Source organism: Papaver somniferum, unplaced genomic scaffold (assembly GCF_003573695.1).
Source record: "Papaver somniferum cultivar HN1 unplaced genomic scaffold, ASM357369v1 unplaced-scaffold_32, whole genome shotgun sequence".
Taxonomy (NCBI): Eukaryota; Viridiplantae; Streptophyta; class Magnoliopsida; order Ranunculales; family Papaveraceae; genus Papaver; species Papaver somniferum.
In genome coordinates this window covers 3,687,599-3,701,367 of record NW_020643262.1, presented here as the reverse complement: position 1 = coordinate 3,701,367, position 13,769 = coordinate 3,687,599, and positions in this window count along the sequence as shown.

Genomic DNA, 13,769 nt, shown 5'->3' with positions numbered 1-13,769 from the left:
GTATCTTGAGATGAATTCTTAGTTCTAGCAAATTCAACATCCTCCCCATACTTAGTCTCACAAGATTTAGTTCTCGCCAATTTAATCTTAGAGGATAATGTTGCATGTGTAATAACGTCATGTTTAGTTCTCTATAACTTAGCAGTCGCATCACTTATAACAGCTTCAGATTTTGCAATATCATCCTCAAGACTTCTCCAAAACAGAATCCTCCTCACTATTAACCACAACAAGAGCTAACTCATTACCCCCACCAGGAAGGTTGTTTGGCTTTATACCAGCTTTCTTCTTTTTAACCCCTTGCCAAACTTGTTTTGCAGGTTGATTCTCAACTGGAGCCAACTTTTAAGTATTCTCTTTTGTTGGATTTTTTGTTCGCTAGCTTCTTCTTGCACTCCTCATTAGTATGGCCAATGATGTTATAATGCAAACAGAATTTACGATAATTTGGAATATCTAAGTATTGCCAAAAACTCCTACCCTCCAGATGTAAGATAAATATTTTCAGGTATATGTTTAGCAAAGTCAATATCTACCAGAACTGGTGCAAAGTGACCATATTCCAGACTCAATGTTCTTTGAACAACTACATTAGGAGTACCAAATATTTTCCCCATTGCCAACAAAGAACTTTCAGTCCAAAGCTCAACATGAAGTTCTGGAAAACGTACCCATACCGCTGCATGAGAAGTACGCTGATTATCATTGTTAGAACACTACTCGGTCGAACTCGCAAGCGTTTCTATCTCAAGCTTGTTGTCAAGTTTAGTTTCCAAAACTATAAGTCTTGATTTCTAGTCTACTTATAGCTAAGTCTCGAATTAGGATAGAAAGTGTAGTTGAGTATTAGACTTCATGCATTCATCGATTAAAAAGAAGAACTACTCAGGGGAGCTTGTGGAACTTCATCAACAAAAGGTATGTGGATACTTGAACTCATCTATCACTCAAAAATCTATCTACTCTATCTCCTATTTGAGACAAAAGTCATATAGATATATAGACTTCGATTATACACATTTGATATTTTGAGCTAAGTTTAACTCGCTTACATATTTCTCGAAATATGTGTTTGTAATCTTTCGCTTTAACCAAGTTCATCTTATATACTTGACGAAAGTCAAAATATGATCATGTGAAAATCACCTTGTAACATCTTACATGATTTGTGTGAGACAGTCATTTGATGTAGACTCAGAATGTTTCGTATTGATCATTCGATCACTTGAAAATGGCTTTGAAGCTAATAGTTTGTGTGAGAGAGCTATTGTCGTCTTCTAAGAATATTTCAATGATTGAAATGGGAGTTTACAATACTTAACCATAATTTGATTATAAACACAGTATGCGTACTTGCATATGTGTTGATCCAAGACCGGAATGTAGTATGCATACTGGCAAGGTCAGATAAAGTCCGGGAGCTAGAGTATGCGTACTGTACACGTATTAGCGAAGTCAGTTGAAGTCCGGGTACTATAGTATGCGTACCTGTACACGTACTGGATTCAACTGAATCTTGGAAGTGTACGATAGTATGCGCACCCGTTTGCATATTGGCAAACACAGTCCAAGTCCGGCTACTTAGGTATGCATACCGGTTTGCATACTTGAGTAGGTTATGTTCTAAAATCAGTTTGTTCATGAACTAATACATTTATATAATAAGGAATGCAATCTTTTGCAAACCGTGGCTAAAATGTTCATGAATGGATTCGATTGAATCAAAATCGATTTTGCTTCAATTGTGTCTTGTATACTTCTATGAGAATGTAAACAATTGAGCAACTCTGAAACTAGTTTCATTTGAGTCATTTCAACTAGTTATGGTTATGATGAATATGGTTCATATGAAAGTGTTCATATGGCTAACTTCGGTTAGCTATTGTTGAGCCAACAAAGGTGTACACGTTTAGGTACCGTTACCCTTATCTAAATGAAGTCAGTTTTCATTTGTGAGTAACAAGCTAAGTTCGATCTAACGGTTGAAATATATTAGCTTGAGTCTAATCAGGTTTTCATCTAACGGTGAATATTGAATGCTTTGTTACTAAGGTAACATTGATTGCGAACCCTGATTTGGAGACTATATAAGGGAGAACTCTAGCAACTGGGAAACCTAATACCCACACCTCTTGTGTGATACTAGTTGCGACTAGAGTCGATTCTCCTTTAACCTTAGGTTTTTCTAAAACCTAGTAGGTTAACGACTTGAAGACTTCATTGAAATTGTGAAGCCAGACCCAACTATTTTCTCTGTAGTTGTGTGTTCTAATCTTGTTTTTTCGATCGTATTGAGTATTATCTTCTCTAATATTTGCTCGAGATTTAATCTCTGATAGGAAAGATAAAAAGTAGTCACAAACATCTTCGTCTCATCGTTTGTGATTTCACAATATCTTGTTTCGCTACCATACGATTAAGATTATTGTGGGTGATTGATATTTCTAGGCTGTTCTTCGGTAATCTAAGTCGGGTATATCAATTGGTTCATGTTCACCTTGATTTATCAAAAGACGGAACAAAAATCATAGGTATATTTGTGGGAGTTATATATTCAATATACTTTTCTATGTGAGACAGATTGGTTTATCAAGTCTTCGACTTTGGGACGTAGCAACTCTTAGTTGTGGGTGAGATCAGCTAAGGGAATCAAGTGCGCAGAATCCGGCATAGTTCTAGAGGCGTAAGGAACGCGACTGTACCTTGATCGGTGTGAGATTGGTTAGGGCTCAATTACATTCCATTCCGAAGTTAACTTGGAGTAGGCTAGTGTCTGTAGCGGATTAATACATTATGGTTTTCAAATCTGGACTAGGTCCCGGGGTTTTTCTGCATTTGCAGTTTCCTTGTTAACAAAACTTCTGGCTTCTGTGTTTTTTTTTCGCATTATTTTTTCTATATAATTGAAATAACACAAGTTGTGCATAAGTTCAATCAATTGTGAATCCAACCTTTGGTTTCTGATTAAATTGGTTGACTCTTGGATATTGGTTTTTGATACCGTCTAAGTTATTTCTTATATTCAATCGGGCTCGCAAATTCCTAATTTTTTGATTGCAGATTGAGTTGAGAAATAGAGATATAACTCTTTGATCTGAAGGATGAAAATTGCTTTAATTCTACTCTTTCACTGTGTGTACAATAGTTAAAGAAAACTCTTAGGAGAAGAAAAATAAGGTCTCGCAAAAAATCCTCCTCAATCAATGTAATGGATAAGAATGTTCACAAAAACTATGACAATCGAACTTATTCCATGTGCTACAAATGTGATCATCTCATTTCTGGTATTCCAGATAAAGAAAAGAGTGAGATAACCAAAGCATGGATGGAAACTCTTGACTACTGTCTGGAGGAAGAAGTCTGTGAAAGTTCTCTCACTTATTTTGATGATAATCACCCTTGTTCTACTGACATCTCTGACTATTCCATGATAAACAATCAAACTTCTCTAAAAGAAAAATTCGTTCTCTTGACCAAACATCTCTACTTGATTAAGAGAAAATTTCAACTGGAAAAGGAAGTCTGGATTAAAAGGATTGAAAATATGGAATGTCAACTAAAAATATTAAGACAAGAAGATGGAACTTCTCGCAATTGTGTTGTTAAAAAGAATGATCGACACTTTTCGATAAGTTCTTGCAAACCAAATCAGCATATTACTCATGTGATTTCGTCAAGTTATAATCTCTCTCATGAAGAGAATGACATGGTTAACTTCACAGCATATTGTGAGTACACCTTGAATAAAAATCAGGATTACTCAGAAACGGATTGCACAAAGGTTCTTGAAAAAAATTCTTCCAAATCACGTTTTCAGAAGAAGAAAAAGAGAAATCTATGTCATTTCCTAAAGAGATTTTCAGAACCATTCATAGTATGCAAAAATCGATGAACAGTTTGTTCAGAAAAATAAAGGGAAGAAAAATATCCTCTTCGGATTCTCACTCCACAAAGAGGAATCTGAAACAAGCTTTAACAAAATCACCCTCCTCTCTTGTGAAACCTCTCGATCCTTGTTTAGGTGGGAGAAATTACTCTTTATAAGTTTTGAGATTGTTCTTGTATATTTTCCCTTGGACAAGAGCAATAATATCCAAGAGGGACGTGAAAAGATTTTTGCTGACTTGTTCGTGTATCTTCTTAAATTGCTCTAGGTGTGGTTATTAAGCTAAGAACCGATTCTGAACACTTGGATGTTTTTTCTATCTCTTTTAAGTTTCTGTTAGGGTTTTTGTCAAAGGTCTTTTTGGGAATTTATCTCATCTCTTCTTCTTTTTAAAGAAATCTATTTACCTTAAGCAAACATTTCATTTACCTTCTCTATCATGTCCTCTTCAAGTCTTTCGAGTAAAGAGGATGATGTATGGACTGTTCTTTTTCCCTCTAAGAAAGTTCATTTTGGTTCTTCTGATAATGAGATGTTTCAAGATAAACGTGATTCATCCTCTGGCGGAAATCCTACTAGTTCTCATTTTGATAAACTCTCATTAACCATGAATCTTGTCTTGGAGCAAGTACGGGCGTTGAAGAGTGAACTAGAATCCTCCATCAAAAGACTTGAAGACCAGATGGATAATCTTGAATCCATGATTGATTTAATTAAAGATGAACTTGATGATTATAGGGAATATGAGAAGAGTCTTCAAAGTAAGTGAAATGATTTTCGGTTCTTGCTCAAATTTATTTGTCTAGGAAACTTCTTATGAGAATTTATTCTTGTGTTTTAAGAAGGATAACTAGGGTTTGCAATAGCAATTCTGTGAGTACACATAGCTATTACCAACGATTTTCATCTTGCAATGTTTTTATATTTATTTGTTAGAGCACTGCTCGGTCGAACTCGCAAGCGTTGCAATCTCAAGCTTGTTTTTCAAGTTTAGTTGTCAAAGCTATAAGTCTTGATTTCTAGTCTATTCATATCTAAGTCTCAAATTAGGATAGTAAGTGTAGTTGAGCATTGGACTTCACGACGTTTATCGATTGAAGACGAAGAACTACTAAGGGGAGCTTGTGGAACTTCATCAACAAAATGTATGTGGAGACTTGAACTCATCTATCACTCAAAAGTCTACCTACTCTATTTCCTATTTGAGACAAAAGTCGTATAGCTATATAGACTTCGATTATACACATTTGATATTTCGATCTGAGTTTAACTCGCTTACATATTTCTCGAAATATGTGTTGGTAAGCTATCGCTTTAACCAAGTTCATCTTATACTCTTGACGAACGTCTAAAGATGATCATGTGACTTGTAACATCTTACATGGTTTGTGTGAGACAGTCATTTGATGTAGACTCGTAATGTTTCGTATTGATCATTCGATCACTTGAAAATTTCTTTGAAGATAGTAGTTTGTGTGAGACAGTTATTCCCGTCTTCCGAGAACGTTTGAATGATTGAAATGGGAGTTTAGAACAAATTAACCATGATTGGATACAGCATAGTATACATACTTGTATGCTAACTGTTGCAAGTTATTCCAAGTCCGGGAACCATGGTATGCATACCCGTATACGTACTAATTGGTTTAGTGGAGGTCCAAGAACTAAGTACCGCATACCGGTACGCGTACTGGCGTGAGTTTCAAGTTTCGGGACTTAAATGAGTTTGGTGGTATGCGTACTCGTTCGCTTGCTGGCGAACCCAAACTTAGTCCGACCACTTAGGTATGCATACCCGTTCGCATACTTGAGTAGGTTATGTTCTAAAATCAGTTTGTTCATGAACTAATACTTTTATATAATAAGGAATGCAATATTTTTCAAACCATGGCTATAATGTTCATAAATTGATTCGAGTGAATCAAAATCGATTTTGCTTCAATTATGTCTTATATACTTCTATGAGAATATAAACAATTGAAAAATTCTAGAACTAGTTTCATTTGAGTCATTTGAACTAATTATGGTTAAGATGAATACGGTTGATATGAAAGCGTTCATATGGCTAACTTCGGTTAACTATTGTTGAGCCAACAAAGGTGTACACTTTTAGGTACCGTTGCCCATATCTAAATGAAGTCACTTTTAATTTGTGTGTAATAAGCTAAGTTCGATCTAACGGTTGAAAGATATTATCTTGATTCTAATCAGGTTTTCATATAACGGTGAATATTGAATGCTTTGTTACCAAGGTAACATTGATTGCAAACCCTGATTTGAAGAATATATAACGGAGAACTCTAGCAACCGGGAAACCTAATCTCACACCTCCTGTGTGATACTAGTTGCGACTAGAGTCGATTCTCCTTTAACCTTAGGTTTTTCCAAAACCCTGTAGGTTAACGACTTGAAGACTTCATTGGGATTGTGAATCCATAGCCAACTATTTTCTCTATAGTTATGTGTTTTGATCTCGTTGTTTTCTATCGTAATTGAGTACTATCTTCTCTAAGATTGGCTCGAGATTTAATCTCTGATAGTCAAGATAAAAACTAGTCACAAACATCTTCATCTCATCGTTTGTGATTCAACAATATCTTGTTTCGCTACCATACGATTAAGATTATTGTCAGGTTATCGATATTTCTAGGCTGTTCTTCGGGAATATAAGTCTGGTATATCAATTGGTTCCTGTTCATCTTGATATATATACATAACAAAACTCATATGTATATATGTGGGATACATATTTATCTATTCGATAGACTTTTCTGTGTGAGACACATTGGTTTATCAAGTCTTCAATTTTGGGTCGTAGAAACTCTTAGTTGTGAGTGGGATCAGCTAAGGGAATCAAGCGCGTAGAGTCCTGCTGGGATTCAGAGACGTAAGGAGCGCAACTGTACCTTGATCAGTGTGAGATTGATTAGGTCTCAACTACATTCCATTTTTAAGTTAACTTGGAGTAGGCTAGTGACTGTAGAGGCTTAATACAGTGTGGTGTTCAAATCTGGACTAGGTCCCGGGTTTTTTTTGCACTTGCGGTTTCCTCGTCAATAAAATTTCTGGTGTTTGTGTTATTTATTTTCCGTATTATATTTTATATATAGTTGAAATGTCACAGGTTGTGCGTAGTTCAACCAATTAGATAATCCAACTTTTGGTTGTTGATATAAATTGATTGGCATTTGAACATTGATCTTTGGTACCGTTCAAGTTGTTTCACATAATAATCAGGCTCGCGGATTTCTATCTGTTTGATTTGTTGATTACATTGTGAAATAGAGATTCTCTTAAAAGTATATTGGAGTTTCTCCATATAGATTGCTATGCTAAATATTGGATGTGGTTGTTAGACCCCCGCTTTTTCATTATTTATTTAAATTCTAAAGTTTATTTGGAAGATGATTTTGCAATATTAATCTTTATGGTTTTGTATATTGCAACTTGGTATGAGATATGTGTGTTTGCGTCCGTGAACTATGATTGTCAAATATATGTCAAAAGTTAAGCCTATTATGTCATTATGCAAATATTGATGAAGATAGGATGAACTTTTGATTGCAAAGATTAAGTCTATTACATGTCTTTATGTAAATATTGATGAAAAATAAAATGAATCTTTTAATATTCCGTATATTGATCTTTCCATGATCCACTTCTATATGAAAGTACTATGCGGCTTCGTAAGTTCTCTTATGTTGAGCATTTCCGATTAAATTAACCATGGGTTCTCTTGTGGTTAATTTAATTGAGTTTTCTGGATACAAATTCATGTTTCATGTAATTTGTTTATGTCCAAAGAAATACTTTTTTTCTTGTAAAAGTAAGGTTGCTTTTGTTGTTCTTTCGGGAATGGCATTTTATGAGGGAGAGTTCTTAATTGAACTTGTGCTTAATTTCCAAATCTTTGTGGGCAGTGCGGCTGTGGAATATTGTAGGAGTTTTCTTGTATATTTATAAACTCCTTGATGAATTCACTAAGTTTTGACTATGTGAAATAATCAAAACAAAGTTGATACAATTAGGATTCCACTAGTTTTCGTACCTTTTAGTCATGAAGCATCTCTATGAGAATTTCATTAGGATCCCACTAGTTTTCGTACCTTTGCCAATTTATATTGACAAAAAAGGGGAGAATTAATGTATAGTTCATACTACAAATACATATGGTTGATCGGGGGGGGGGGGGGGGGGTGGTTTCATGTGAGATGAAGTATTGACCTAGGGCAGTGATAAATATCACCATAGTATTGTTGTCAAAGTTGTGATACAATTAAACTATGATGCGGTGTAGTAATACTATGACACTGTATTACAATGATTGAGAGCTACATTTTTCTCTTTTTTATAACTACGGATCTTCAACAACTATGATTCTGAGTTGAACACGTTCATAATCACTGGAGTACTTGGAACTGACGAATATTTCGAGTAATCTTGAAGAACCAAGGAAATAAAGCATTTGGATGACAAGCTACAAAGTTTATTTATTTTGTAATCCATATGTATTGATAGTTTTGTCACTAAAATTGACAAAGGAGGAGGTTGTTCGAGCACTGCTCGGGCGAACTCGCAAGCGTTGCTATCTCAAGCTTGTTGTCAAGTTTAGGTGTCAAAACTATAAGTTTTGATTTCTAGTATAGCTAAGTCTCGGATTAGGATAGAAAGTGTAGTTGAGAATTAAACTTCACGACATTCATCGATTAAAGACGAAGAACTACTAAGGGGAGCTTGTGGAAATTCATCAACAAAAGGTATGTGGATACTTGAACTCATCTATAACTCAAAAGTCTATCTACTCTATCTCCTATTTGAGACAAAAGTCATATAGCTATATAGACTTCGATTATACACATTTGATATTTCGATCTGAGTTTAACTCGCTTACATATTTCTCGAAATATGTGTTGGCAATCTTTCTCTTTAACCAAGTTTATCTTATATACTTTACGAAAGTCAAAAGATGATCATGTGAAAATCACCTTGTATCATCTTACATGATTTCTGTGAGACAGTCATTTGATGTAGACTCGGAATGATTCGTATTGATCATTCGATCACTTGAAAATTGCTTTGAAGCTAATAGTTTGTGTGAGACAACTATTACCGTCTTCTAAGAATGTTTCAATGATTGAAATGGGAGTTTAGAAAACTTAACCATAATTGAATTATAAGCACAGTATGCGTACTTTCACATGTGTTGATCCAAGATCGGAATGTAGTATGCATACCCATGTGCGTACTGGCGAGGTCAGGTAAAGTCTGGGAGCTAGAGTATGCGTACTTATATGCGTACTGGCGAAGTCAGTTGAAGTCCGGGTACTATAGTATGCGTACATGTACGCGTACTGGATTCAACTGAAGCTTGGAAGTGTAAGATAGTATGCTTACCCATTTGCATACCAGCGAACACATTCCAAGTCCGGCTACTAAGGCATGCGTACCCGTTTGCATACTTGAGTAGGTTATGTTCTAAAATCGGTTTGTCCATGAACTAATACGTTTATATAATAAGGAAAGAAATCTTTTGCAAACCGTGGCTATAATGTTCATGAATTGATTCGAGTGAATCAAAATCGATTTTGCTTCAATTGTGTCTTATATACTGAAAATGCGGGGGTTTAACAACCACACCCAACAATTCGTTTGGGAACCTGGGAGGACTTACTCCAATACAATTTCTAGAGAATCAACTAGACAGTCAGACTCAATCTAGAGTAAAGTATATCTAAGAATTTAGTATCTCTGTTTCACAATGTAATCAGCAAATCAAACAGATAGAAATCCGCGAACCTGATTATTATGTGAAACAACTTGAACGGTACCAAAAACCAATGTTCAAGTGTCAATCAATTTAAATTAACAACCAAAGGTTAGATATTTTGTTAGAGCATTGCTCGGTTGAACCCACCAAGCGTTGGTATGTCAAGTTTGGTTGTCATATTTTAGTGAATCAAAACTCATGTTAAGAGTCGCTTGATTATGTACTAGAGTTAAACTTCGTATAGGTTAGATTGAAAGCATTAGGATATGAGACATTACAAGTATTACGAGGTCTTGAAGATGTGAAGAAGCAAGGAGATACAACGACAACAATCATCCTTCCACTTGAGGTTAGTGATATTTGACTTGAACTGTTTCATTCCCTAACGTATCTTTCAAGTCGTGCATATTGAAAACATAATTGCGAAGCATATATGAAATCTAGATAGACATAATATTAAGGAATACAATACGAGGTTTCTTTCTTAACCATTAAACTTTGTAGATAAGATATCTCCATAACCATTTGAATGCTATTGTGATTATGTATGGGTATAAGGTCAGGATTTCATCCTAGGGAACAATGTTTACATGTGTTCCAAGGAAGTAAGTTCATAAACTTGTTTGTGGACCGAAAAGGAAATTTCCAGGAGTTATTGGTTTTGTTATTCATTGCATATCTTATGAACAACCAATATGTATGATAGAGTGTAACCGCTCACAACTTGTTGTGTTCTTGTTAGAACTATTCACAAATTTCTGACTTTTGTATTGGTATAACTTTTATTAGTAAAACCAATCTTAAGTAATCACCTGTGATATGATCAGATTATGTCTGCATTGGGGAAAGGGAACCGATCCTAGTAAGGGAAAGGGAACCGATCCTTGTAAGGGGTGCAGTACATCAAGGGAAACCGATCCTTGTATGGGGTGCAGCAAGGTTTATAGCAGAAAGGGGAACCGATCCTATGGACATGTGCAACACATATAAGTTAGATACCATATATATGTGGGGAACCGATCCTAGTACCTAGTCAACCGAATCTTTGGGAAGCTAGTGTGACCATGAGTAGTACTCACATGGAGGTAGAACCGAAACTTGTTTTGGTATAACCGTAAACCCATGATTGTGATTGAATGTTGGTTTGATTAATCACATAGTTCATGAAAGTCAGATGAACTAATTCTAAACTTGTTTGGAAGTGTGGCAAATCGGTTACAAGGTTGTAAGTGTGAAAGAGAACTTACAAAGTAAAGATGTTGACAAACTTTGAACACGTGCTGTGAATGTTTATTTCTATAATTGTTCAAAGATACTCCTTAACGGCTAAGAGAAGAGAATCCCAGGATCGAAATATAAGGAAGTTAAGAATCTTTTAATTAAGGCTATTAATTTCACTTTGTAGGGAAATTACAGAATTAGTAATGCGCATTTACTAATTAGATTTCCGAGAGATTTCTATTGTTGTTTTTGGACAGAGCATTTCCAGGAATTATGGAAACCGAATTTGTGCTTTAATGAATATCTTGAGAATATTTTCGATTTTGGAAATTCCTTGGTGTCCAAACTTCCTTGTCTATAAATACACGAAGTTTGCCTTTCTAGCAAACTAATCCTTCGTAACAACATACTTCCTCTTTTGTATTTGTTACTAGTGTAGCCGCCTATCGAAGAGGAGAGTAATATAATTAGGTAAAATCTCTTACGGCCGCTCGTTTTAAAGTCTTCTTTGGGATTGAGAAGCTCTAGCGCGACCCGTTGGTGGGAAACTAGATAATTACGATTTATCTTTGTTTCCGATTGATTTAATTGACTAATGGTGGTTGAAATCTGATTGTACCTAGTTTGTTTATTCTTGAGAATCTTCTATTCTGATATAAGATTCACTCAAACTAGTTCAGAGTTTCGACAGGGATCTTTAGACTGTTGTTAGTTCTAAAGACGATCTTGTGATAATCCATTGTTAACAGACTTCATTATGTGCGTGATTGAACACAAGAGATTCAAGTGATTGTGTGCAGGTTTTTATTGAAGATTTAAGAAGATTTGAAGACAGAGAATATATTGAATATCTGACTTGGGTTTTATAATCTTTGGTGTGCACAATACTTGTTTGGGTAAAAGAGGATCCAATTAATAATCGATTTATCCTTGTGGTAGATTGGATTGATTAATTGAGTAGATTGGCATCAACACGGTTCTTCGGATTAAAGGTGTTGTAATCTTAATCGATTACCTTTAGATGATTGAACATAAGATAGATCTAGACCCGACGAAGGAGTTTATGTTAAGATAAACGGAAGAGCCTTTGTCCGACTCATATCACTTGGTTGAATTGAGTTGATACCAAATAGATTTCTTGTTCCTTTACTGTTTGGAATACGAACCAAAGGGATTGTTCCAAGTACGTGACTTATTCATACGTCGGAGGCGTGGGAATACAGACGGAACTAGGTGAACTATAGGGTTAGTTACTTGGTCTCAACTATACGAAGTTAAGTGTAATTTTTTGTAGCGGCTTAATCCTGAGAGTATTCAATTCTGGACTAGGTCCCGGGGTTTTTCTGCATTTGCGGTTTCCTCGTTAACAAAATCTTGCTGTGTCATTTACGTTTATTTTCCGCATTATAATTGTTTTATTATAATTAAAGTAAATTACACAAATGTTAATTCCTATTTACTTGATAAGCAATCCTATTATGTTTGGTTAAGTCCGAACCTTTATATCAAGTAAACATACTTCGTTGTTGTATTGTCTCATCTCGTATCCATAGACGATCACACGAAGTGTGAACCTATTAGTTGTATTGTATCGAATCATTCCATAGACAATCACTTTCGGAGAAAGGACTTATAGGTAGAAAAAGTTTTAGCTTGAGGTATATTTGGGTACCCTCACCTTTTCATATTCTAATTGATTGATCTAAACGCACAACCTGTGATATTTCAATTATATAACAAAATATAATGCGGAAAAGAAATAACACAGACACCAGAAGTTTTATTAACGAGGAAACCGCAAATGCAGAAAAATCCCGGGACCTAATCCAGATTGAACACCATACTGTATCAAGTCGCTACACACTCTAGCCCACTACCAATTAACTTTGGACTGGACTATAGTTGAACCCTAATCAATCTCACGCTGATTCAAGGTATAGTTGCGTTCCTTACGTCTCTGATCCCAGCAGGATACTAAGCACTTGATTTCCTTAGTTGATCCCACCCACAACCAAGAGTTGTTGCGACCCAAAGTCGAAGACTTGATAAACAAATCTGTCTCACACAGAAAAGTCTACAGGATTGAATAAATCTGTCTCCCGAAGAAATACCCAAGAGTTTTTGTTACATCTTTTGATAAATCAAGGTGAACAGGAACCAATTGGTAAACCAGACTTATATTCCCGAAGAACAGCCTAGTATTATCAATTACCTCACAATAATCTTAATCTACTAGCGAAACAAGATATTGTGGAATCACAAATGATGAGATGAAGATGTTTGTGATTACTTTTATCTTGCCTATCGGAGAAATTAATCTCGAGTCAATTATTTTAATTGTACTCAATACGATAGAATCAGGCAAGATCAGAACACGCAACTACAAAGAAAATAGTTGGGTCTGGCTTCACAATCCCAATGAAGTCTTTCAAGTCGTTAACCTACAGGGTCTCAATAGAAACCTAAGGTTAAAGGAGAATCGACTCTAGTTATGCAACAAGTAACAAACATGTGGTATGGGGATTAGTTTTCCCAGTTACTAGAGTTCTCCTTTATATAGTTTTCAAATCAGGATTTCAATCCAAGTTACTTTGGTAACAAAGCATTCAATATTCACCGATAGATGAAAAACCTCATTTAGGTTTATGTAACTGTACCTAAACGTGTACACCATGTTGGTTCACAAATAGTTAACCGAGGTTAGCCATATGATTACTCCCACATCAACTTTATTTATCTTAACCATAACTAGTTCAAATGACTCAAATGAAACTAGTTAAAGAGTTGTTTGATTGCTATATTCTTATAGAATTATACAATAACACAATTGAAGCAAAATCGGTTTGATTCCATCGAATCAATCATGAACATTATAGCCACAGTTTGCAAAGATTC